Source organism: Centrocercus urophasianus, unplaced genomic scaffold (genome assembly GCF_019232065.1).
Source record: "Centrocercus urophasianus isolate 14NV4802_14NV808 unplaced genomic scaffold, USGS_Curo_1.0 seq_10, whole genome shotgun sequence".
NCBI classification, from domain to species: Eukaryota; Metazoa; Chordata; class Aves; order Galliformes; family Phasianidae; genus Centrocercus; species Centrocercus urophasianus.
Genome location: NW_024884142.1, coordinates 52517390 through 52540161, shown reverse-complemented (window position 1 = coordinate 52540161; position 22772 = coordinate 52517390). Strand labels below are relative to the sequence as shown.

The 22772-nt window shown below is 40.5% G+C and overlaps 1 protein-coding gene across 4 annotated transcripts in view; it reads left to right on the top strand.

Annotated features, from left to right (window-relative positions):
* The first annotated feature begins 1286 nt into the window (after positions 1 to 1286).
* Positions 1287 to 22772, top strand: part of TULP4 (TUB like protein 4) — a 141218-nt gene continuing 119732 nt past the window's right edge. Inside the window, exon 1 of one of the 4 annotated variants that reach the window (XM_042817228.1) lies at positions 1287 to 1339. The gene's annotated coding sequence lies outside the window, so the exon portion shown is untranslated. Of the gene's footprint in view, positions 1340 to 1393; positions 1448 to 1954; positions 2130 to 22772 lie in introns of those variants that run through there. The other 3 variants (XM_042817247.1, XM_042817256.1, XM_042817236.1) reach the window with 3 other exon arrangements.

Below are 22772 nucleotides of genomic sequence, written 5' to 3'. Positions count from 1 at the left end.
ATTGTAGAAATCTTTTCCTTTGGCTAACTCAAAAACTGTTTTTGTTTTTGCTGTTGTTATCAGTTAGTTTGTTCTGCCCATTTCTCCTCTTAGTAAATGAACATAAAGTGTGCAAATGAAGAAGGCATGAAAAATGAAATAAAATGGTGGGGGAAAAAAAAAAAAGTGCAACAAAAAACATTTAATGTGTGAAAGAGTGAATATCTTACCTAGGAAAAAAAAAAATAAAAATCATATGCTTGACACATTAATAATGCAAGTGAGTTTCAGAGGTTGTTTCTATGTGTTGTTATAGATAAGTGGGATTTGTCATCTGTTTTCCTGAAAAAGAGGCCAGGCTGTGATTTCATAGAGGGAAGGGCTATGAATACGGGATTAATTGTTCAAAGAAATGAAATGGAAGGAGCTACTTCCTCTAATAGCTGGTTAAGTAAAACTTAAATCATCGTCCTGTAAACGTGAAACTATCGTCCTGTTGTGACTGAAATGAACAGAACTGTGTTCCTTTTCAAACTGTATGACTGTTATTGCCATTGACATGAAACACTCTTAGAAAATATTGTGTGCAATTCCTTTTCTGTCAGTCAGATGTTTTTGCTGTTAGCTCCGTAGCATAATGAACTGGTCAAGCTTATTATTGGATGAATGGATGGAGCAGAACCTGTTGAAGGAAAAAGTGGTCTTTTCCCCTTGAGTTTTCTCTCACTGTTACATATTTTGTTTATTTAAAAATAGTTTGGAGTGTGAATTAAGTGCGTTTTAACATGCTTGACGATCCAAGACTGTACTGTAAGCGACAGGCATGCAGAATGGCAGCTGCAAAAGACTGATGTGATGCAGTCATTTCTTTAGCTGTAACGTGGCTGTGTATAGGGCAGCAGCATCCTGGTAGGCAACTTAACGAGCATGTGCTATTGTTAAAAATGTTACAAGTTTTGTCTTCTGCTTTCTCTTTGGAAGTTGGGGTTAGCAGCTAGGATGCCCTGGGTCCCCAGTCGCGGGGCTCAGAGTTGCGTTTGAGCTTGCTGTTGCTCCCTCGGGCGCAGATGGCTCGAGCTGAACCCAGGAGACGAGAGAAGAATTCAGCGATAGCGGGTTCGGCCCCTCAAAGCCTGCCCCGAAGAAGAGCTCCCGCTAACCACGCAACGTCAGCCCCGCCTCGCCGCCCCGCCGCCCCGCCGCCCCGCGTCCGTGAGGAGAGCCTCTGGGGGGGGACGGCCCTGGGCCCGCGGCGCCGCACGGCGGGGGCGGGGCCGGCGCGGGGAAGCGGCGGGGTCACGTGGCGGTGGGGTCACGTGGCGGGGAGTCGGGCCCAGCCGCCGCCGCCGATCCGGTAGCGGTGAGAGACGGAGACGGGAGGGAGGGCGCGGGGGGAGGCGGCGCGGGGCCGGGGCGGGCGCGGGGCTGGAGCGCGGGGCTGCGAGCGGCCGCCGCCCGCTTCGCTGAGGTGAGTGCGAAGCGGGAGTGGGTGGGTGGGCAGCTCCGCGGCCGTCGTCCTTTTGTTCCGGCGGGCGGGCAGCCCGCTCGGGGCGGGGGTCGCCGTCCCTGGCGATGGGCTCCGATTAGCCTGGGGCCGGCCGAGAAGCCCACGCTTTTCTCTGGTGCCGGCTGCGCCCGACGCGGGCGGTGCGGAGCGGGCGGACTCCTTCGGGCCGGGCCGGCTGCACGGCTCTCGGGGTGCGATGCCGTCGGCGCCGCTTCGGCCCCGCTCGCTCCCCGTCCCTCCGTGCGGGGCTCTCGCGGAGCTCCGGGGAAGCGCCGGGGTCCGCCCGGCCGTGGTCGCTCCCGGGGCCGCGTCGTACAGCGTAGAATGGAACCGGCCGGCGGCTCCGAGTGCCGCTGGGTGCCCGCTTCTCGCAGCGGCGGTTCGGGGAGCGTGCCCGGGTGTCCCGGGGGAACACGGGGTGAAGGGCCGCCCGGGTTATCGGTACGTTCGGGTGCTCGGAGCCCCGCGATATCTCGGGGAAGGACCAAACAAAGGCCTCCGTAGAGAAGATCTTTCTTTGCTTCTTTAAAAGATGGGATTGCAACCGCGTCGTTTTCGTCGGTGACTTCATTTTGCCGGGCTGAGAGCGCCTGTCCCGGTGTTGGTGGTGGGTGAGCGGCGCGCCGTGCTGTAGCTAGGTTAGGTAAGAGGTACGTGCTGCTGCTGCTGCGTTCCGCACGGCAGCTGCAAACAGCGCAGTTGTTGCTTAATGGCTGTCTTTGAAAATGATTTGTGAAGTGTAAGTCTGAAGCCCTAAACTATCTGACTAATGAAATGCAGAATACCAAGCGCTCGCTCGGAAAGCGAGTGCTTTGCCATCGTACGGTACTGGCACCCTTGAAGATGACGATGTGAATGTGAGCCACAAATGTTTAACTGTTTCTATTGAAAGCTTACTCAGTTCTCACTTAAAAAAAAAAAAAAAAAAAAAAAAAAAAAGGCTTTTCACAGAACAGACTTCTCTTTACATCACGGTTCCTGGTTACACTGCTTCGATCGCACCATCACAGATTTTTCTGCAATAGCAAACATGATGGTGATCCCAGGGGTTGCTCTCAACTCCATCTTGCAATCCTGATTGAGAAACAGCTTCATGCCAGCAGTCCCTAACCCAAGAGCTCTTGGAAGGGAAATGTGGACAAGTGGGCCTCGATTTTTTATTGGTGATTGGAGCCAAGTGAGATGGAACTATTTCCAAAAATTGTCTGTCTTGCACTGCCCCCAGTGGTATTTTATAAAAAGGTAGTTATCAATTTCTATGGGGCTGAAACAAAGCAGTAGGCTGTGGTCTGTGTGTAGGTAGATGCTTTGAAAATCACAAACAGCCCAGAAGACTGCCAGCTATTGCTGTTGTGAATGACTTCTATAGAAAGTGGGTTGTTTTGTACAATACATCACTATTTTGAGTGGCAGCCTGTGGAATTTGTTCTCACCTACTCAACAAGTGTTTATTCCAAAGCCCTTCTCATATTTCACTATTCCGAAATTGCCTATTCGCTTTGGGAGCTATACTGAGTTCCTGATGGGCAGTTCATTCACTGTATTTTTTTCAGTAAGTTGCTGAATAGATTCAGATGGTTCTGTTGTAAGCTTACACCAAGCAAAGTGCTGTGGTGTAACTTCCATAAGCTCCCCGAATCCTTTTATCACATAAATGATTGCTTCTGCTGAACTGCCAAATAAAATTTGTTTTGTTTATAATTAACATCCAGGAAGAAAATTAGTACATGCTTCATGTTATTATTAAGCTTAGTTAGAATGTATAGCTTTTAACAGTACTTTTCGTTAGTTGGTTTCAAAGCACTCGCAAAAGAATTCAATGTAATCATGATTTTCTTATTCGACGGTCACACCTAGCGCTCATGAAGATATCATCATCCAACTGTGAGTGGCTCGAAGTTGCTCTAAGAAACTCTGTAAGAGGTTAAAAAATCATGTAGTGATTAAAAAACCTCATCTCCTTATGGTAAGACCCCACAAGTTCACATTTGAACAGTTTTTTGTTGTAGCGCTTTTATTTTGTTTAGTGGTGCCCGAGGTCATGTTGTACAGTTCCTCCCATGTTTTGGCTGGGAGCTAAGCTTGCTTGTTGTTAGGTAGAACAGGCTTCTCTGCTTCGTATCAGAAGAGACCCTGCAGAAAGCTTAACCAAATTCATGTATGAGTTAGAGAATGATTCAGGTCAGGTTACTCTTACGGGGCTCCAAGTAATCGCTGTGCATACCTCCAGTTACCAAGGAGCTTGGTTGCGGAGTGTGTTTGTACAGATGTCTTTTGATATCTATTACAAGTGGGGGGAGTTTTGAATGAGTTACTTGTATTGCCAGAACCATTCCATCTTCTTGGCTTTCTTCCTCTTCAGCCTGCAGAAGCTACGTGAGAGGTAGTGATTTGGAATCTTGCTTTTGTTGCTATTGACTGGAACTGTTTCTTCTCGTTAAGCATCCCATTTTTTTGTAATGCTTCTGGAAGCAGAACAAACTTCTGGTACAGTAGATGTGAGGTGCACCCTCTAAAATAGTGTATTTTTTTTCCCACTCAGCTGTCTCTACCAATTTTGGTGTGCAGATTATCACCAATTTTATTATTGGTGCATTTTAATAAGCAATCTAGTTTAGGACTTGAGATCTCTTATACTGTGTTGATATCTTCCAAAATAGCACAAAGAAATTGTTTTCTGTTTTCTAGTTGGAAACAATGGAAACATTTAAGGATAACAATACTTGCTAGTAAATACAAAAGATTTTATAACAGCGGTGTTACAGTTTTATTTGCATGGAAACTCCTTGTGTGTGATACTGTCCAGAAGTGTGCTTATGTCTTTACATAACATACATATTGCCTTCATTAGGGAGATAGTAGGGCTTCCCTATGGTAGTGAAATGCTTGCAGGCAGCAAGCACTGAAATCAGCGATTTCAGTTGATTCAGTTTCAGAACAGGGCCTGCCTGTAGGCACAACAGGATCTAGACTTGTTAGATCTGTGTAGATTCAGATTGTTTTGGAAAAAGATTCAAGGGGTTCAGTTTCATGGAGGAGAATTTTTTGCCTATTTGTGTGGTCATTATTTTGTGGCTCAGCACCTCTAGTTTTTGGGGGCTTGGAGGGTTGACATGGCTATTGCTTTCATCCTTGTTTATTTCATCTGCTATTGTCTGTTTTGTGTTATTTTTAATTAATGTCCTTGTTTACCTACTTTTACAGTACTTAAAAGTTTAACTTTTTAAATGGTCTCTGATAGTTTTTGCTTTGTGCATATACTATGGAAAACCTTAGTACTCCTCAGCTGCACATCAAATCCTTGATAGTTAGAATCTATCACAGCTGTTCTGGAGAGCCTCCCACTGGAAATCTGGGCCCTTTGCATGGCATGGAGATCCTGGCTCATTTGATTGTTGCCCATGCATAGTTTCAGGGCCAGCAGACTCCACCCTGCTAGGAGTCATATATGCTTTCCTAGTTTCCTGGGTTTAAGTCATCACTGACGCCTTTGTCTAGTGCAGAATTCTCTTTGCAAAACATGTGTTTGAAGATTAATTTGCCCATTAGAATGTAAGAAATCCGGCATTTTTCAGTACTAGTACCAGTTATTCTTTTGCTTTGTATAGAATAAATTCCTCTCTTGTGAAGACATTCTTCTCATTAAATGTTTGCTGAAGCGAATATCTTGTCAGCTAAACTGATTTCTGAATAAATCTTCAAACACCTCTTGTTTCATTAGTTTGAGTAATAATTGCTAAGTAAAATTCGGGAGGAGGCCAAACCCATATCTATTCATACAGCCATTTGAAGAAAATTACTGCATATACTTTACTGGTGCTACCTGGCACCACTTAATCAGATGAAAAACGTAGGAAGGATTCCGATGTTGGATACAGGATGAAATAAAAGCAGTATTTTTCATACAGAGGGTGGTGGCACACTGGAACATGTTGCCCAAGGAAGTTGCGGATGCCCCATCCTTGGAGGCATTCAAGGCCAGGCTGGATGTGGCTCTGGGCAGCCTGGTCTGGTGGTTGGTGACCCTGCACAGAGCAGGGGGATTGAAACTAGATGATCACTGTGGTCCTTTTCAACCCAGGCTGTTCTATGATTCTGCACATGTGTTAAGATCATTGTTGTAGAGCAGTGTTTTTGGAAATGAGCAGAAATAAAGCCATAATGAAAAGCAAAGGTGGGCTGATGGCTGTGCCAGCAGTGGATCATATTCCACACGGGTTCCTTAGTTGGAGAAAGATATTGACTTGTGGTGTTCTTACATTGAGAGGGGAGGGTGCAAGAGCAGCATGTGCTCCTTTTTGTTCTGTGTTGGTGCAGCACCCAGTGCAGTGGGAGCCTCATTCTGTTTTGCAGCTAAGTGCTGCTGGCTGTGCTTCATAGAGAATGCAGCTCTGCTCCATCAGAATGGTGGAGTGACTTCTAGGAAATCCTGTTAGTCAGAAATAACTAAAAAATAGAGCGTAGCCCCAAAGGTCTACCTGTCTAATACCTGGCTAAAGTACATGGAAGGGAGACTAACACAAATCCTCTCTTGTAGATAACAGGCTGTGGATAATAGTTAACATTGTATTAAAAATATCACAGATGTTACTCGGAAAGCTATTTTAAGTGTTAAGTAAAACTCAAGGGGGGAGTGAATTCAGCTAAGGGAGAAGGAGGAAGAGTTATCTATTTGTGGTGCTTTCCCCAGCTCTCGTGAGTGATGCAAGTATATTAAGAACTGTTGCTATATAAATATCTTGGCTGCCATACAAGTGCCCTACATAGTGCTTTAAAATGAGGGAACTGAGCAGTGTAGGTGTTGAACCAGCTTTAGATATTTTACCTTCATTTTCCCCGTGCAAAGAAATGCAGACCAAGAATGAGTTCGTACCAGAGGTGTTTTCCATATGAGTATCTTGTTTTGATGGTGAGTGATAGCAGGTGCCTAGGGCGTGTAGATAGCTGGATTGTCTGAAGGAAGCTTCACCAGCTTCTAGCAGGGTGCAGTTTAGAGACCTGTAAACAGACAATTTGGTATTGAATCGTTTGGTTTTTAATAGCTGTGGTGAATTTGTGCAGTCTCTTTTTGAACCCTCAGAGATGTTAATATCTGCAACATCTAGTGGTGCAAGAATGATAGAAACGGAGGTGTTCATTTCTAGTTAGAATCACAGACTGGCTTGGGTCAGAATGGGCTTAATACATCATTGAATTCCAGCCCTCAGTGCTGTTCCACTGTTGCCAGGTTAAAAGCTATGATCCTCCACTCCATTTTGCACAGTGCAAATGCTTGATATTTTTAATTTGTAAAATTTGATATCAAACTTGTATGGATGAGGTTGACTGCTTTATGTGTACATCTGGATTGTCAGACATGTGCAAACTCTGTCTTACTTACTGGGAAGCAACTCTTGTATCTTCTCACTTTTAGTAATGTCCTGTTTGCTTGTACCTTGCATTACTCTTCAGCAGTTCTCTGGTTCCATTTCACAGACAGCTTTGCACTTAGAAATGTATCTTTTTGTAAAGACCCCGGAGTTGATATCTGTATGAATTGGATCTGCAGAAAGGTTGTGAGCCTCTGAAAGGTAATGGCTGAATTTATGAACGCGTGAAAGAATGGAGAAAGTTTTGATTCAGTTCTTGGTGTGCAATTTCCATAGTGGTGTAGCAGAGGGCAGGTATTACACCTATATCTGTCACACAGTTATCTACAAAATGTTGTAAGACATTCCTGAATAGTTAGAAACAGAACAGTATGTAATGAAATGGCTTTCTCCTGCAGCCCCTACTTCTTGAATTTTTACTTCGTCTGTTAAGAACCAGTATTATAAATGAGATGGGTTTAATGGCTCTGCTGCATTCCTGGGACCTTCCCACTTTGATGTGGACTTATTTCAGGCTTGGATTGCTCCTTCCTCCTTTTCAGTGCTAATGTTTGCTACAGATCTTTAAAGATGTTTTTGTTGATGCTTAAGGCAAAGATCTTTCATGGGCATGTATTCCATGGGTTTATATTTTTTTTATTTGTCAGAACAGAAAATGGGATGCAGCTCCCATTGTCTGGTAACTTTACAAAATTGATTAGACAAAACAGTAAAGGTGGTTGAATTCTAGGAGTGAGATTTAAATAAACACATTTGAGTTTTATAATGATATGGGAAGCTAAGCAGTGAAAATCTGCTGTCTTGAATGAATGGTCAAGAGATAAAATTAAACAACCTCGTGTTACTGGTATGAGATTTGGAACCATTTGTAGCTTTTTCAAAGTGGATTTTTTTTTTTTAAAAAAAAAGAGGATTTTTTTTTTTTAAAAAAAAGAGGATTTTTTTTTTAAAGTTAGCTATAGCAAGCCCCATTATGATAGTAGGCAAGAATTAGTCTGTTTTACTGAAAAAAAAACCCAACCAAACCAACTTCTGTGCAGCAATAGATTCTATTAAAAGCGAATACAAAGAATAGGATTAAGTGATTATGTTTTCTTTCTATGAACTACAGACTTTTCAGAGGTGGATTCTTTCCAGATTTCACCAACCTGCTGAGAAGCCATTTTTCTTTAGAGCAGTAGAATAACAATGGAACACGTTTGATCCAGTGTACATAATTTCCCAGTGTTGCAGAGAGGATTTTTGCATTTGGACGTCTTTGCTGGAGCTGTGGTAAGACTGAGGAAAGTGCACTGTATGAAGCAATACAATTTGAGCTCAGTACTAGTGCTAGGAGGCAATATTAGTCCCCCTTTTACGTTCTCAAAAGGCTAAGTACTTATTTTTATTAATAAAGCAGTTGGCTTGGAAATTGCTCTTTCTTCAAAGGAGATAAATGAGCTGCCGTTGTAGCATGGGTGGTGATGAAGAAAATTATACTGGATATTCTCATAATACAGCTTTGTTTTTAGTTCTGTTGGAGGATTCTGCAATAGTTATTATTAATACAGAGAACAGATGGCCAGAATAGCAGTTGTTTTGGGCTAAAAGTGACCAGTAATGCTTAAAGATTTTATAGAAGATAGTGTTCTGTTTTCACTGGACATGAAAGTAAAGTCTTTAGTCACTGTCAAAGGGAGGTTATTCTAAAGGTTGGGTAGTTTACTTAATTCATTCATCCCCTTTCCCCTTTGGAATTTGGTTTAAATACTTCTGGTGTGAGGAAACTTCTTGTTGGTTTGGAGAGAAAATATTTGTGATTTGATTGTCTAGAGCTGTGGTGACAGCACAAGCTCTTACCGGTTTTAAAATAGCATCACTCATTGAAACTTTGTTCTCTGGTTTGCATTTGAATTTGTGTTCTCCCTCCTTGTCCAAGGGTGAGTGAAACCTGCAAATTGTTATTGGTGGACGTATCAGTTCTCTTCATGTTTGACAGAGAATGAAAACTCTCCTTAAATAATAGTGGGGTCTCTGCATGGGCGGTAGTAACATAGTTTTTATAGTGTGTCTCCAGGAGTAGATAATCTCCTAGTAGCCCAGTTTTGGCAAAGAAAGGTGTAATGAAACAGATGTGTCGTCAGAGTTTAGATTGTATTGATTTGCATCCAGCTGCATTATCACATGGACAAATGTCACCTGATGACTCAGTGTCCATACCAGCATGGAAATGACTGTTTTCACTTATGTTTACTTCTTTCATGCGTTGGTATGTAGACTAAGATTTAATTGCTTTCTGAGCCTAACACTTACCCAAGCTTTTGAAATAAGTTTTCTTTCTCTGGAATATTTTTAAGACGTTTGTGTTACTGCGTTTTTCGCTGGCAGGACTAGTGTGAAAGCATTCAGTGAAAGACGTTTAAATACTGGTAATGCTCAGTTCCTTCTCTCTTTTGATTGCCCCAAGTGACATTTTGGAATGCCTTTCATTGTTTTGTTTCAGAGCATCTCGTTACGTTAGCTGATCTGAAAATCTAGCTGGGAAGTTGTTCCAAGTTAGAAATAAATCAGCAATTGCACGCACACACATTTGGCTGCAGAGTGAGATCTATTTTTAGAAAAGGGTTCTGTTCTGTTTTCACTTAATTTTAATAGTCTTTTACATTCATTTGAGGCATCCTAATGACTTCTGGGATCTTATCCAGACCTTCCTAATAAATAAGTGTGTGTGTCCTGTGGATCAAATTTCAGAATCAGTTGTGTAGGGAAAGTCCCACTTATCTGCCAGATAACTTCAGGTATTCCAGTAATTCCTGGTGTGTGTTCAAAGCACTGCCTCTGCTTGTCTGGTCTTTGCTGTAGCAGAGTCTTTGTGATTGGGAAGGCAAAGCAGCCTGTAGGAGATTACTGCCACATAAATGTAACATATTAAAAAGCAACTGCCGTCCCATGTAGATTAGTATTCTGGTGATTGCTATTTTTTTTTTCTTTTATGAACCTGTGTTAGTCTTAAGGTTGATGGTTACATTTGGGTTTTACTTCTGTTGTGCGTTTGCTGATGGCTGCAGCAGCAGATTGAGAGTCAGAACTCCTACTCTCCTCCTGCTTCTGTCATGAGCTTCTATATTGCCTTCAGGTGCTTAATTGTCTTTTACTCAGTGGTATAATGGGAATAATGCTATTTTCCTACTCCTCCTTAGGAGCATTTAGACTAGCGAAGTGCTTTCAGGATACTGGATAGAAAATTGAGGACTCAAGGTCGTGTTAAATGACATCATCATGTAGTTGGATACAAGTCAAACATTCACTTAACAGAGGATGAGTGGGTTGTGTAAAGGTTAAAATAAAAAATGCAGAAGAGGAGACAGGGCCAAAATAAGGGAGAGTGAACCAAAAGTAGTGCAGTGCAACTCACCTGCTTCTTGATTATTCTTGTTTATTTTGGGGGGTATCTCTTAATGTCTGTAAGCTGTCAGCAGTGCTGCTGAAGTAGCAATACTTTGAAAAGACTGGCAGAAAATGTGTGCCTGGATGAGGTCCCTGTATGTGAGGCACGTAGTCAGATGTCTCCACTAAAGCACTGCTGTGTCCGAATGATTCCTCCACCTGTTTGTAGGAGATCCAGGAAAGAGTTCAGAGTATCACTGAATCAAAATGTGGTATATTGGGAGTTTGGGTGTCAGCAATGAAGAGCCTGTATTGATCATTTGTTGGCAAGGGTGCATTTGTGATGGAAGAGTTGATTGGGCAGCTGAGCGCATTTCTGCTTCTTTTATAATAGAAAACACTTCCATTGACTATTTATCTATAGAGATGTTTTTTCCCCTCAGATTTGTGTGTAGGGAGTGTTTTCATTTTATACAATGCTGTATGTCTGTGTTTACTGAAACAATGAATAAAGCAGGGTTATTGTTGCTTGAAAAAATCTTGTCCGATGTTTGGATTTCCTTTTTAGAGAACAGACTCTTAATTCCTGTAATAACTTTATTTAATATTTACTCAGCTATTATGCCTCAGATTTATATTTGAACAAGCTAGTATGTGATATGAAAAATACATTTTATCCATTTCATACTTTGGTTAAGACCAGAATCAAGCACTAAGGTTATTTAGTCTCAACTTCCTCGTGGAGCTGCCTGTGTTTTATGTGAAGGAGTTGTGTACTGGTTGAAACAGTCTTGGTATTTTTGTTGCTTTTTATTTCCCACCCCTCAGAGACAGTAATTATGGGATTAGACTTAAAATCATGATACAGATGTGATCCCAGTTCTCTCATGTAGTCAACTGATTGTAGGTCTGTTCTCACATTTCAGGTTCAGGTAAAGACTCATCAAATAGGGTTGTAGTTCAAGGCAACAAGGCAAAGATAAAATTCCCCATGTCAAAGAAAGCAATGAGAAAAGTCCAAAAGGTCCTTGCTTGTCCTTTTGAGATTTATCAGTGTTTTGGTGCAGATGTTTATTCAGAAATGGGGAAAACAAAATCACATTCTTTCATGCTAATTTTCCTTGGCTGGTTTCTCAAGTTGTGGTGCAAAGCTTTCCAGGTGTCTTGCCTAGAGCTACTTGCCTTCTTTGCAAGGTATCTTGTTTACCTCTCTTGATCTTTTCTATTTTTGGAGAGGCTTATTCTCTCTTCAGAGGCTTATTTGCCATCTTTGAGCACCTGAGTAAATTCAGGGCTCTCTTAGGGGTTTACATTTGTCAAAAGATGATACACCACTGTCCCGTCTCTTCTTTTGTCCCTCTGTGCTTTTGAGACTTTATTTCAGGATAAGCTCCTGTGGCTCTGCTATTGATACTGTGCATTGTTCCTCTGAGTGATACTGCTGAAGGCTTTTGCTACCTGTGCTGTGATGTTTCTCAGGTGGCCTGTACCCTAGCACTCTGGCCATCACTTTCAAGCTTTTCTAGCAGAATTTTTCAAAGTTGTCTGTTTTACAGTATGACTAAGTGGTAACAAGGAGGAGCGATAAAAGTTATGGGAGATGCTGGTTTCCATACAAAATAGAACTCTCAGAAGTGTGCAGCTTATTTGGCAGCACTAGGATATCTAGTGTATTTTGCAGCACTCTTGTTGTGAACTGACAGCCAAAGACCTTTTGTTGTGTGTTTTGGAAAATTTCAGGCCTGGAACTCTAGTGTTGACTTAGTCAGAACACTGCACAGACGAAAACATGTTGAGACAAGATCCATACATACGTGCTGCTCTGAAGGCCTCTATGTCCCTTCTTATATGAAGTTTTTCAGAGATAATAAAGAAATATCCCATGTTCTGTATTGCTTGGAGGATCAAAGACTTAAGAAACAAGACACTTCAAACTTGGAGCTATTTGTCCTAGCATCTATTTGCATGGAGTGTCTTTTGCATATTTGTTCTGATATTTACAAACAAAATGGGCAAAAGCTTAGATTTTCTTAATTTGTTTATTCTGTTTGATTTTTGTACTCTAAATTCTGAAATCCTTACTGATGAGTTTAATTATAAACAAGACATTCTGTCATGCTGGTGGTAAGTCTAAATCTGCCTTGGGACAGTTGCCTCTTTCCTAATGTGATGGCAGTGTAAAGACTGAAGATGCTGCAACAAAACAGATTTCTTTCTCAGCTAGAAAAGAAATGTTTATTATCAGTGGCTTATTAGATTCTTAGTCTCATGGAAATTCATTTTATGTCATGTAGTACACAGTCATCCTTCCATTAAATGCCCTGGCTCTTTGAGGTTATGAGCAAAATCAGCAGAGCATCCGAGTGTGTTCATAACTTGGGTATGTGGAAGCATATTTTGCTGGACCTGTACCTTGATCAGCTTTAAAGGTCACTTCCTACTTTCCACTGCTGGAAACATATGTGTTACACAGTTTTTGCACTAGGAGAGATGTGCTGTTTGAAAAGAGTTACTTCTGTTCTGTCCTGTTTCCCTGGCCCCAGCTCTGGTATATAATTACAGTAATAGCCAAAAATGTCTGGAAAGAACCTAGCATGAGGGTAACAATCTCTCAGGTGTTAGCAATTTATATTCACTTTTGAAAGCAAACATGTTTACTTTTATCAGTTGGGTTTTTATTGGAATAATGCAAAAGGAATCACTGCCATCTTATTTTTTTTTCACCAGTATTTTCTGTGTTTTGCTTAATTGTTGATTGTACGTTGTTTTCCTAGTACACGTTCCCACCTCGCTGTACGAAGAATGCCTCGTTTATTGAGACAGGATTATCTTGTGGATTTTATAAACGTGTCATTTCTGATGTCAGATGATTTATTGTTTCATTGGCAGGCTAATAAATTGCTTCAATCGTTTCAATTTTGTTTTTACTTCTTCGAGCATGCAGGTGTCTCACAGATGGTATTGCTAGGATGAAGGGCCCTGATTCTTCCCCACCCTGCATCCCCATTAAGCTAACGCATCATCCCTTTTATTCGGTGGCAGATGACAGTGTAGTATGTGCTCTTGTCATGTTTACTCAGCATAGAAAAGTGATACCATGCCTAAAGTCTGATTCAGAGCTTTAACATTGGCTTCAAAATGAAATGGCATAAATCTCAAGTGTTATTCTCTTCACCCTGTGAACTTACAACAGGCTCATTCTCTGTATGACCTTAATTCATTGCCCCAGAAGGAAACTAGCTCCTTGTGCCTTTGCTTTCCTGTCAGAGGGTTCCCTCTGGCTCATCATTAGCTGCCCTACAGGAGCGATGTTTGTCGTGACCTGCTGTCCTCAGCGGGAAGGGAGCGGATTAGTCACTGCTCAGGTTGGAGCCAACTTCTAAAGGCTGACCTTACTGTTGCCACATGACACTGCAGAGCTCCACAAATAATAGTTGTTTTTTTTTTTTCTTTTGGCTATGTAAGTATATTGCTTTAATTTGGGGCTGAGGAGGAAGCAGAAATTCTAATTTCAACATGGTCTGTGTATTATGAATCTGACGTGTTGATGCCACGTTCATCTGTCTGAAATCTTGTGTATGTTGACATTTGAGGTCTGAAGAATCTATTCTTCCCTTTTTTAGAAAAAACAAAACCCAAACAAAAACACAAAAACCCAAAGAGCGTAAAACTAGTGTGTTCAAAAGGCTTTAGCAGACAAATCGTGTTGAAGTCTGGCTGTAACAGCCTGATATTTCCCCTCCTGTAAGTGGTGGAGACTGTAACTGCTCCACTGCTGATTTCAAGGGGAGAGAATGTGTGCTTGTCTCGTGCAGTTCCCTTGATAGTTTGACTTTTTAGCTCAGCCGTACCTTCTTTCCCTGCTTTTAAACTGAGGTTTGGGACCTTTTTGTTTTGTGATGACAACAAAGACTCAAGTTCTGAATGGAGGAGGAGGCTTTCACAGGCAAAACTTTTCCCTTTATTTATTTATTTTTTTTTAATTGGAGTGTGTTAGCGTATTTACAGTGTAGCTAAGAAGGGATATAAGGTATGCTACTTTTAGTCTAAACGTTATAGTAAATTTCGCCTTCAGCATAACTCATCAAATATAATTAAAATAACTTTGCTAGTAAGTATGATGACTATCTCTTAAATACTTTTGGTTGAAAATTTTAGTATCTCCGATGACCAAAATGAGAGAAATTGCTTGGTAAATATTTGAATTCAGTTTGCTTGAAGGGGCAGCTCACTTTGCAACAGATTTTCTTCAGAAGGCACAGACAGAAAATTCTGTTTTAGTAAATTCTGTTTTAGTTTAGTTTGTCATTTTTTTTTCCCTTCAAAATAAGAAACTATGAAAAAGCTTGTTTTCCTCTTGCAAAATGAAGGAGATTAAGTGTGCTGTTGAGATCAACAAGTTCTCTTAAGGATGTGATGTCCAAAGACCATCAGCTCGGCTCATGAGCTAAAGATAATACTTCTTTTGTTAACAGGAGAAAACAAAAACAAATGTAGTTTTTAATGCAGAACATAATAGAAGCATGTGTATCCAAAATGTCTATTGTAGTTTTATAATTTATGTTGTCTAAGTATTGTCCAGATCTTGTATAATTTGGATTTATGTAAATGAAATTACAGTTTCCTTTGAAACCAGCTTGACACACTTGCGAGTTTGGAAGATAATCCTCAAATGTAATACTTCACAGTATTGCAACAATTTTTTTTTTTCCTCCTATCCCTGGCAACCACAGTGACATTGGATTTGACTGGTGGCAGTGGCACCTTCTTTTTCTAGGCTGTCTCTTGTAATGCTGAAGCTTCCATGCCAGGAATGCATGCTGTGTGTGCCAGTGGTACCTAGACAGCAGTTCAGAAAATAGGAAGGAGGCTGTTTACTGTTCTCTAAAATCAGGTATGAAAATAATCTGGATAAATGCATGTTTTAAGTTATGTGATTACTTAAATGTGAATGCATTATGGCATTAGAGTTTGTAAAAAAAAAAAAAAAAAAAGAAAAAAAGAAAAAAGTATCAAATATGAGGTTGCTAGATTTACTTGTAAATCAACATCAGTTTAAGGTTACTGCCTAGTAGTAGACTCTGTCACACCAGGAGTAGAAATGCAGGATCAAAATTATATATCGAAATCAAATTTCCTTGCTTGATGATGGAGATAATAACCACACTTGGTTACTGTAAATCATTTTGAATTAACACAGCCTGTGTGCCTGTCTTCCTGCAGTGAGCTGCGGGAGAAGTATTTTGACACATGATGTGTTTCACCAAATGTTAATGGTTATTTTTAAATATGAGAACAAAAAGCAGAATGTTGGTTATGGCATTTCCTGTGAATCCAAAAAACGGATAGATAGGTTTTGAAGCAAGATGGACACAGACAGGAAACTATCAGATAAATTAATGATAGGATCACAGTTTACAGACTGGATGTCTGTAATGGTATGTTCCTGTTACTAATTCTGATGCTGTCTTCCCCTTCAGTATTGGAGAAGATTCTCCATCTGTGTTCCTGGGGAAGGTCCATGGCCCAGCTGAACAGGTCTAACATCTTACTGATTCTTAGTCTGCACTTGTGGGTCCTGCCTGCTGCTTTGCCTCAGCTCTGACACTCATTTGACCTTTCAGTGAGATGCTTCAGCTCAGAAGAATACTCCTTGCTTTTTTTGTTGTTTGTTTCAGTGTTTATTTTCTGTTGGTTTAGGAAGCAGAGTCTGCCAAGGAGAAGTCAGACAGGCACCAGGCAATGAACAGAGGGACCAAGGTTGGCTGGACCTAGGAAACAGGAATAGGTCATTGAGGTGTTTGAGATTAAGAAGCCTTTCTGAGGCATTGACTTCTTTGAACATTTTACTTTCCTTGTAGGCCTGTGTCTTTAGTTTCCTCATCTGATAAAACAGGAGTCATACTCACCTATGGAAAGCTGCTAAAATTTTTAATAATGCATACCTGCCTTCAAGGCTAAGTACCATTCTGCATTATAGAAACAATCCTGCCTTGCTGTATGCTAACTGTCCTACTTTTGCCATAAAACTTTATCTTTTAAAAGATAGGTATTATGAAGGCATTAAATTGCTATTGATAACAGTGTCCTGTGCCAACTGTGAGGTCACTTAAGGATAGAGAGCTTTAGTATCTGTAAACAGGTGGATCCTCATAGATATGAAACAGTAGCTGTCACTGCCAAATTTAAATAAAATGCTTCTTGAAAATGTTATGGAATTTGATGTGCGTTTAGGAGAGAGTGTAAAAAATGGAATCTATTGAGCGTAATTAAAGTGAGCAATAGAATAAGAATTAACAGAAAAAAAAAAGAAGAAAACCCCAAGATAGTGTCACTTTGTTGTGAAGTGCTGTGAAAAATCATAATTAAAGGTAATGGCAAGGCCTTATTTGCTCTCAGAGCAAAATGTCCTAGATCTCTGACATCGAGGCAAAGCAGTGTTTTACTAAGAACGCTTTTCTTCTGTTGGTGAAGAATGATGAAGCTCTCTGAGTATTAATGATGCTGTGGGAAGAGCAGGGCTCGCTGCTTAAATCATTGAAGGTTGCTATGAGAAACAGAGTCGTGTTCCCATAGGGCATACCAATGTAGTTATAGAAGCTTCCTTTGAAAATTGATAAAGCTTCAGTTATTTCTAGCTGCGCTTTAGAGCAAATCAAACAATAATAATTGTCGAACAGAACTGACCTGTGTGGACCTCAATGTTATTTGCAGTGGCATGTGGGCTCACAGAAAATAGAGCTGGAGTTTGCTTTCTAGTTTGTTAGAGAACTGGCCAATTTGGGCCCAGTTTTGAGGAGCAGTAATAAAGGACATTCGCTGTCAGCCCTGTTCTCGGCTTTTGACCATTTCAAGGAGAGCAACATCTTATAGTTGCAGGATACACTGCATGGGGGAGAGTCACAAAGCTGTAAGTGCTGCGCGATGCTCTGCCTTAAAGTTTTGATAAATATAAATGTGGGAACACTGAGTGGCAATAATCCTGTGACATCTGCATGGCTCTGTGTAAGAAGCAAATGGTGCTTTAGTGTAGAACATCCTACTATGTGCTGCCTGTCCCCACGGGAGCCTGGCTGCCTGGCAGGAGATGCTGCTGGTAATTGGATCCCTGCATTGCTCTGGGATGTCAGTCTGTGATCTTGTGGTGTCTGGCTTTATTTTGCTGTTCATATTGTAGGCTTGATAGGTTAATGATCCAGTGTAGCATTTGAGGTTTTAGAATCACTGCATAACTAGTTTTATCCCATATTTAATTTAGGTTTTTCATTCTTTTAATTGTTAGGAAGAGAATTTTTGTATTCCTATGTGGTAATTTCTGTTCATCAGCTATGTTTCCTGCTGTCATTTGGTAGAACAGTGAGTGAAAGACAATGTCGTTTTTTGTTGCTGGAGTGGAATTTTCTTGAAATGTCATTCTTGAGTTATCTAATTTCATAAACTTTGTATCTTCTCTATGAAATACTGAATATTTTATATTTTTTGTTGATACCATTTTTGTTTTGTGCATCAGTGTACCGCAGCTCATGGCTGTTTGATACAGATACAGCTGAAGTGTTGATATCGGTGCAGTCTAGTTAGTTTTGTTAACAAGGAAGCATGTAGTTTTCTCCAAGTAATCTTCTGTTATTCTACGGTCTGTAAATAGTAGTCAATGGAGAAATTATGAGGGTTTCATAACAGCATTAGATACTGAAATGGTATACCATCTTATGTTCCCTGAATCTCAGAAGAAACTAGGATATACGAATCCTCTTAAGCTATAGAGTTGAACTCCTGAAGATGTTTTCCTGTAATTTGTTTTAATAGACTTTGTGAGCTCAAGGGGATCACTGACACCGTGAGATTAAGATGTTACTTTGCCAAGCTGCTTACCAGAGAAAGCAGCAGCATTTTCCCTGGCTGCTTGCAAGTAGACTTGCTGATGTATAGAAGAGAAACCCACTATATAGATGTGGCATTTTACAGAGGGAGCAGTCAGGGTAGTAGTTTGTGTTAGTAGTTCTTTTTCTTGGGTTGTTCTGTTTTTCCATTTTATTATGGACATACAGAAAAAATGAGTGTATTAAGTTCTATGTTTTATACAGATGTAGAGCTACTTTGTGAAGTATTTACTAAATGGGAAAGCTGTTGTACTAAAATTAGTTTGTCGAAGTATATAGTAATTCTAGGTGTGGAAGGGAAAATGGCTTTAAAATTTCAGGTCAAAATTTTATTATTTATGAAATGACCTCATATTCCTTTTACCTTATTGTTGCTTTTGACAAGAATTTGCAACCAGGATGGAATCCTAAGGAATTTACTGTCATGTTCAAAAAGAGAAAAGAAAAATAGTAATGAAAAAGACCAGCCTTTGTGTATGAGTGTGACCTGTACTCGTCAGGAAAAAAAACCTAAGTTGTACTTCATTTACTAAATGCCATCATATTACTTCCCTGAATTCCGGTTTTCATAATGAAGTAGAAAAAATGAAGCTGACATTCTTCAGTCGAGTCAGTCTTTTCCCTGGCAGTTTTGAAAAGTTCACCATGTTGATCTGAAGATCCTTGTGCTCCTTGGTAAAGGCAGCAGATTAAACTTGGAAATGGGAAAGAAAAAAATCAAATGGAAGAATGTCAGTGCTTTTTCTCCTGTGTAATGTGGATTGCTTTATTTTTGTGTGTATGTGAGTACATTAGCTTCTCAGGTATATTTATCTTCTGTATCTGGAAGCTGTAGATTTAGCTGCTGTGATGAGTCTTCCCTTTGGATTTTCGTGCCTCATGGATTCTGAAACTGAGCGTTAACAGAAAATCTCATAAGCATAGATTAGATAAAAATACTGGAAGGTATTGAGAGTTTTGGATTGAATAAGGGAAATAATTGGACTCAAGAAGTTGGCACTTATATAACTTCTGTGGGAAAACAAATGAAAATTAATATCAGCACTAGCTATAAAGTGCTGAGAAATATTGCTTCTATGTTTAAAAAAAAAAAAAACAAGTCGATCTATAGCATTTGTTTTCTTTTTTGGTGAAACCTGAGCGTTTGTTGCAAGGAAGGATATTTTCCATAGCTTTGAAACTGGGAACAGAAACAAATGTTATCTGTTGACTGCAGGTACACAGATTACACAAAATATGGATGTCTTGAGATGTTAAGAAATGGATATATCAATACAATTTTAAATGAATAAATTTTATATTTAAAATGGTACCTGTCAAAGGATTGCTCTTTGCAGATTGACAGAGCTGAATGGGAAGAATCAGCATCTCAATTAAATTTTGAGTTAAGTGTAAAAATGTATTTTATAAACAAAGTTTTGAGTCCTTTTTACATTTACAGCATTTAAGTGAAATATTCAGAATTCCTTTTAAGAATGACTCATGTTACTCTCTGAGTCTTTGTCCGTCTGTGATTGTCTAACACATTTTTGTACCATTTTGAATGATAGAATTGTTTGCATTGCAGTGTAGTGTAATGTCTTATCCTGGCTTGAAATTTTTGTTTTATCAATCTAAATGTTTTATATATGTAACAGGAGGGTTAGCCCAGTTGAAGAGTGAATCATAATTGCAAAGTTCTTTTTAAAACAAAAAATGTTTGAACACAAGGTGGCTGCTGTTTCAGTTCACAAAGGTGTGTGTTATAGAGTTACAGACTGGCTCGGGCTGAAAGGAACCTTAGAGCCCACCAAGCCCCAGCCCCCTGCAATGGGCAGGTCTGCCATTCACAAGATCAAGTTGTCCAGGAGTGCCTCATCCAACCTGACCTTGAACACCTCCAGGGATGGGGTACCCACAGCTTCTCTTGGGCAGCCAGTGCCTCACCAACCTCTGAATGGAAATTTTCTAATAGCTAATCTGAATGTCCTTTCTTTTAGTTTAAAACCATTCCCCTTCTGCCTTTTTGGCAGATACTCAGCATGGTATTACTGTGCGTAGGGAGTGCTTGCTTCTTACTGGCCTCCTTGCCTGTGTTTCTAGAGGACCAGTCAACACTTGGCATATTAATATAGACAAGTCCTCTCAAAACCATCATTCACTTACCTGGGCACATGTGCACAGCTGATCTGATGCTCTCCAAGTCTTGCTAGTGTAATGACTCACTTCCATACACAATTCTTTGCTTTGTAGAGAGCATTCATTTAAAGCTCTCAACTTTTAGAAAGGCCTTTATAGCATCTCGCTTCTCAAGGTTGCAATAAGGCAATCTCTCTTTCAATCTGTCTTCGTGACACAATATTCGTTTAACACAGATGACTTTACACAGACTCCAGAACCTTGAGGAGAAAAACACTGTGCTTGAAAAAAGGGAGAACAGGTATGGGAAAGAGATGAAGCTATTCCTTAGCTCTGTGTGTCTTTTATGTGAGAGTATGGAGTATCCCCTCCTTTGCTCCTAGACCTCCAAGCAATGCTTTCAGATGCAAGTCCTCCAACACAGGCTGAAATCTTTGGCTGCAGAATGTCTGAGGAACAGGCAGGACTGGAGCTAAGTTCCTGTTCCTCAAACCCAAAGACTGTGAAATCTGGCAGTGTCCTGTCCTGCAGCTGTGCTGTGCCATGCTGCTTTGCAGTAGATGCCCACTGTTTATCAAATTTCTGACTGAAATATCCTTGCTGTCCAACAGAAATAGTTCTTTATATGGGGCTTTTCTGAATTCTGAAAACTAGTGGCTTCTATTTTCCTCCTTCATCTCCCACTCCTATTTATTTATTTCTATTCTTTCTGTTCTTTCTATTCTTTTTTATTTTAAAAATTATTTCCAGTGTTGCAGTCTGTGTCACATATGAGGGTATACTGGGATTTTGGGGGAATGTAGCAAAACTTTAATGTATGTTCACAAGAAAGTATTAAGAGAGCCTGTGGACAGATTTTGGAGATAATTAGGAACTATACAGAGCTGCTGCAGGCTCGAGGGATGTTTGCAGGCTGCAGTGTTCCTCAGGGAAAGGAATTGCGCTGTAATTACAGGCAAGGTCAGTGCGTTCAGTTCACTGGAAAAGACGTGGTAAGAGCTGGGGCTCTGCTGAACATTTTTCAATGTCATTAACAAGACTCAGTTGATTCCTCTTCTTAAATGAGTGTCCCCTGAAATATGGATCATACGGATGTTCTCTGTGCTGAGAGGATTTTGATCCCTTTTTGAGAGAGAAGATTCATACCTGTAAGCGAAAGGACTTTCTTGTTCACGCTACATTTTTTTCCCGCTCTAAGGATTTTGAGTGTGTGGTCCAGTGTTGTAATTTTTCACTTTTAAAACAAAGGTAGTACGTTCTTTCTACTCTGAAACAGCTCCTTCAGCATCCCTCTGAGGTCTTTCAGGCTACTCCATGTTATCTGAGAGCATGGCATGCGTCCCAGCCTTTACTCCAGGACATTGTGGTGGCCATCTTAAATTCACCCCTAGAGATAAGCTTTTCTTTCTTCCCTTCTGAGGGCAGTACATTGAGTTCAGAAACGTTAAGCCCACATTTTACCCTAGAAAGCATTCAAATGCAATTCTGTTTGCAATTTTTCCTCCCCTGTTTCTCCCTTGTGCTGTACAGCTCCACCACCTTTGTAGTTTTACTGGCAGTGCTGAATGCGGGACTGTGCTGGGCCTGCACTAGGATTGATTCAGCTTCAAGCAAAAAAGGAAAAGCTTTTGAGTACAGTTTCAGCTGAGAGCCATGTGGGCTGCTGTGGCACTCACCTCTCACACTGCTACCTACCCTGCTGTGAGTGTGTGTGCTCAGCTGATGTAAGGTAGCTGGTCCAGGTGAGAGTCAGCTGCTAGTTTTGGAGGATGTGTTTTCGGCTAGATCAGCTTGCTGATCTGCCTGGTAGGAAGGGCACTAGGCTTCTTCCAGTTTCTTTTCCCCATGAACAGTGTAACTGCTTGTTTACCTCACTTCTTCTGTACGCTGGACTTTTAACAGTTTACTGTCTTTCATATTTCCAGGCCCCTTCCTTTTCCAAAATACGTAAATTTGGCAATACCCAATTAATAGCTTCTGACAGTTTACTTAAGGACCATTGCTGTTTTTCTTGAAAATGGTTTTCCTGAAAGCATTTTAATGGTGTTTCATTATTGGAATATTGTGTTGAAATAAGTTATGTCAATATTCACAATGGATATCTGCTGAGCATCTGCTAATGTAAGCTTCATTTCATTCCATTTGCCAAGAGATGTATTTTCTGTCTCATTTTCTTATGAATATATAGCCATATATGACGGACATTACAGCATCTCTATTAATGCACTGGCACTTACGATTGCAGTGGCTGGTATTACACCTTTGCCACTTGCCTGTTTCTGTGCAGCTCTACTGGGGTTACTGATGTCTTTACATCTCAAACCAGCATGACTGACTGTCCCGCCCAGGCCATACAGCTGCCATGGAGCAGGGGAGGAACTTCTGAAATTGCAGAAGGATGAAATTTATGGAAAGGTAGCCATTTAAGAACAAAGGGAACACAAATTAAGCTTGTTCTAGCTTTTTTTTTTTTTTTTTTTTTTTTGTCTTTCTTGGCATGGAGAACAGCTTTACAGCCTTTCTGGTATTTTAGTCCTCCAGACTGTGTATTTT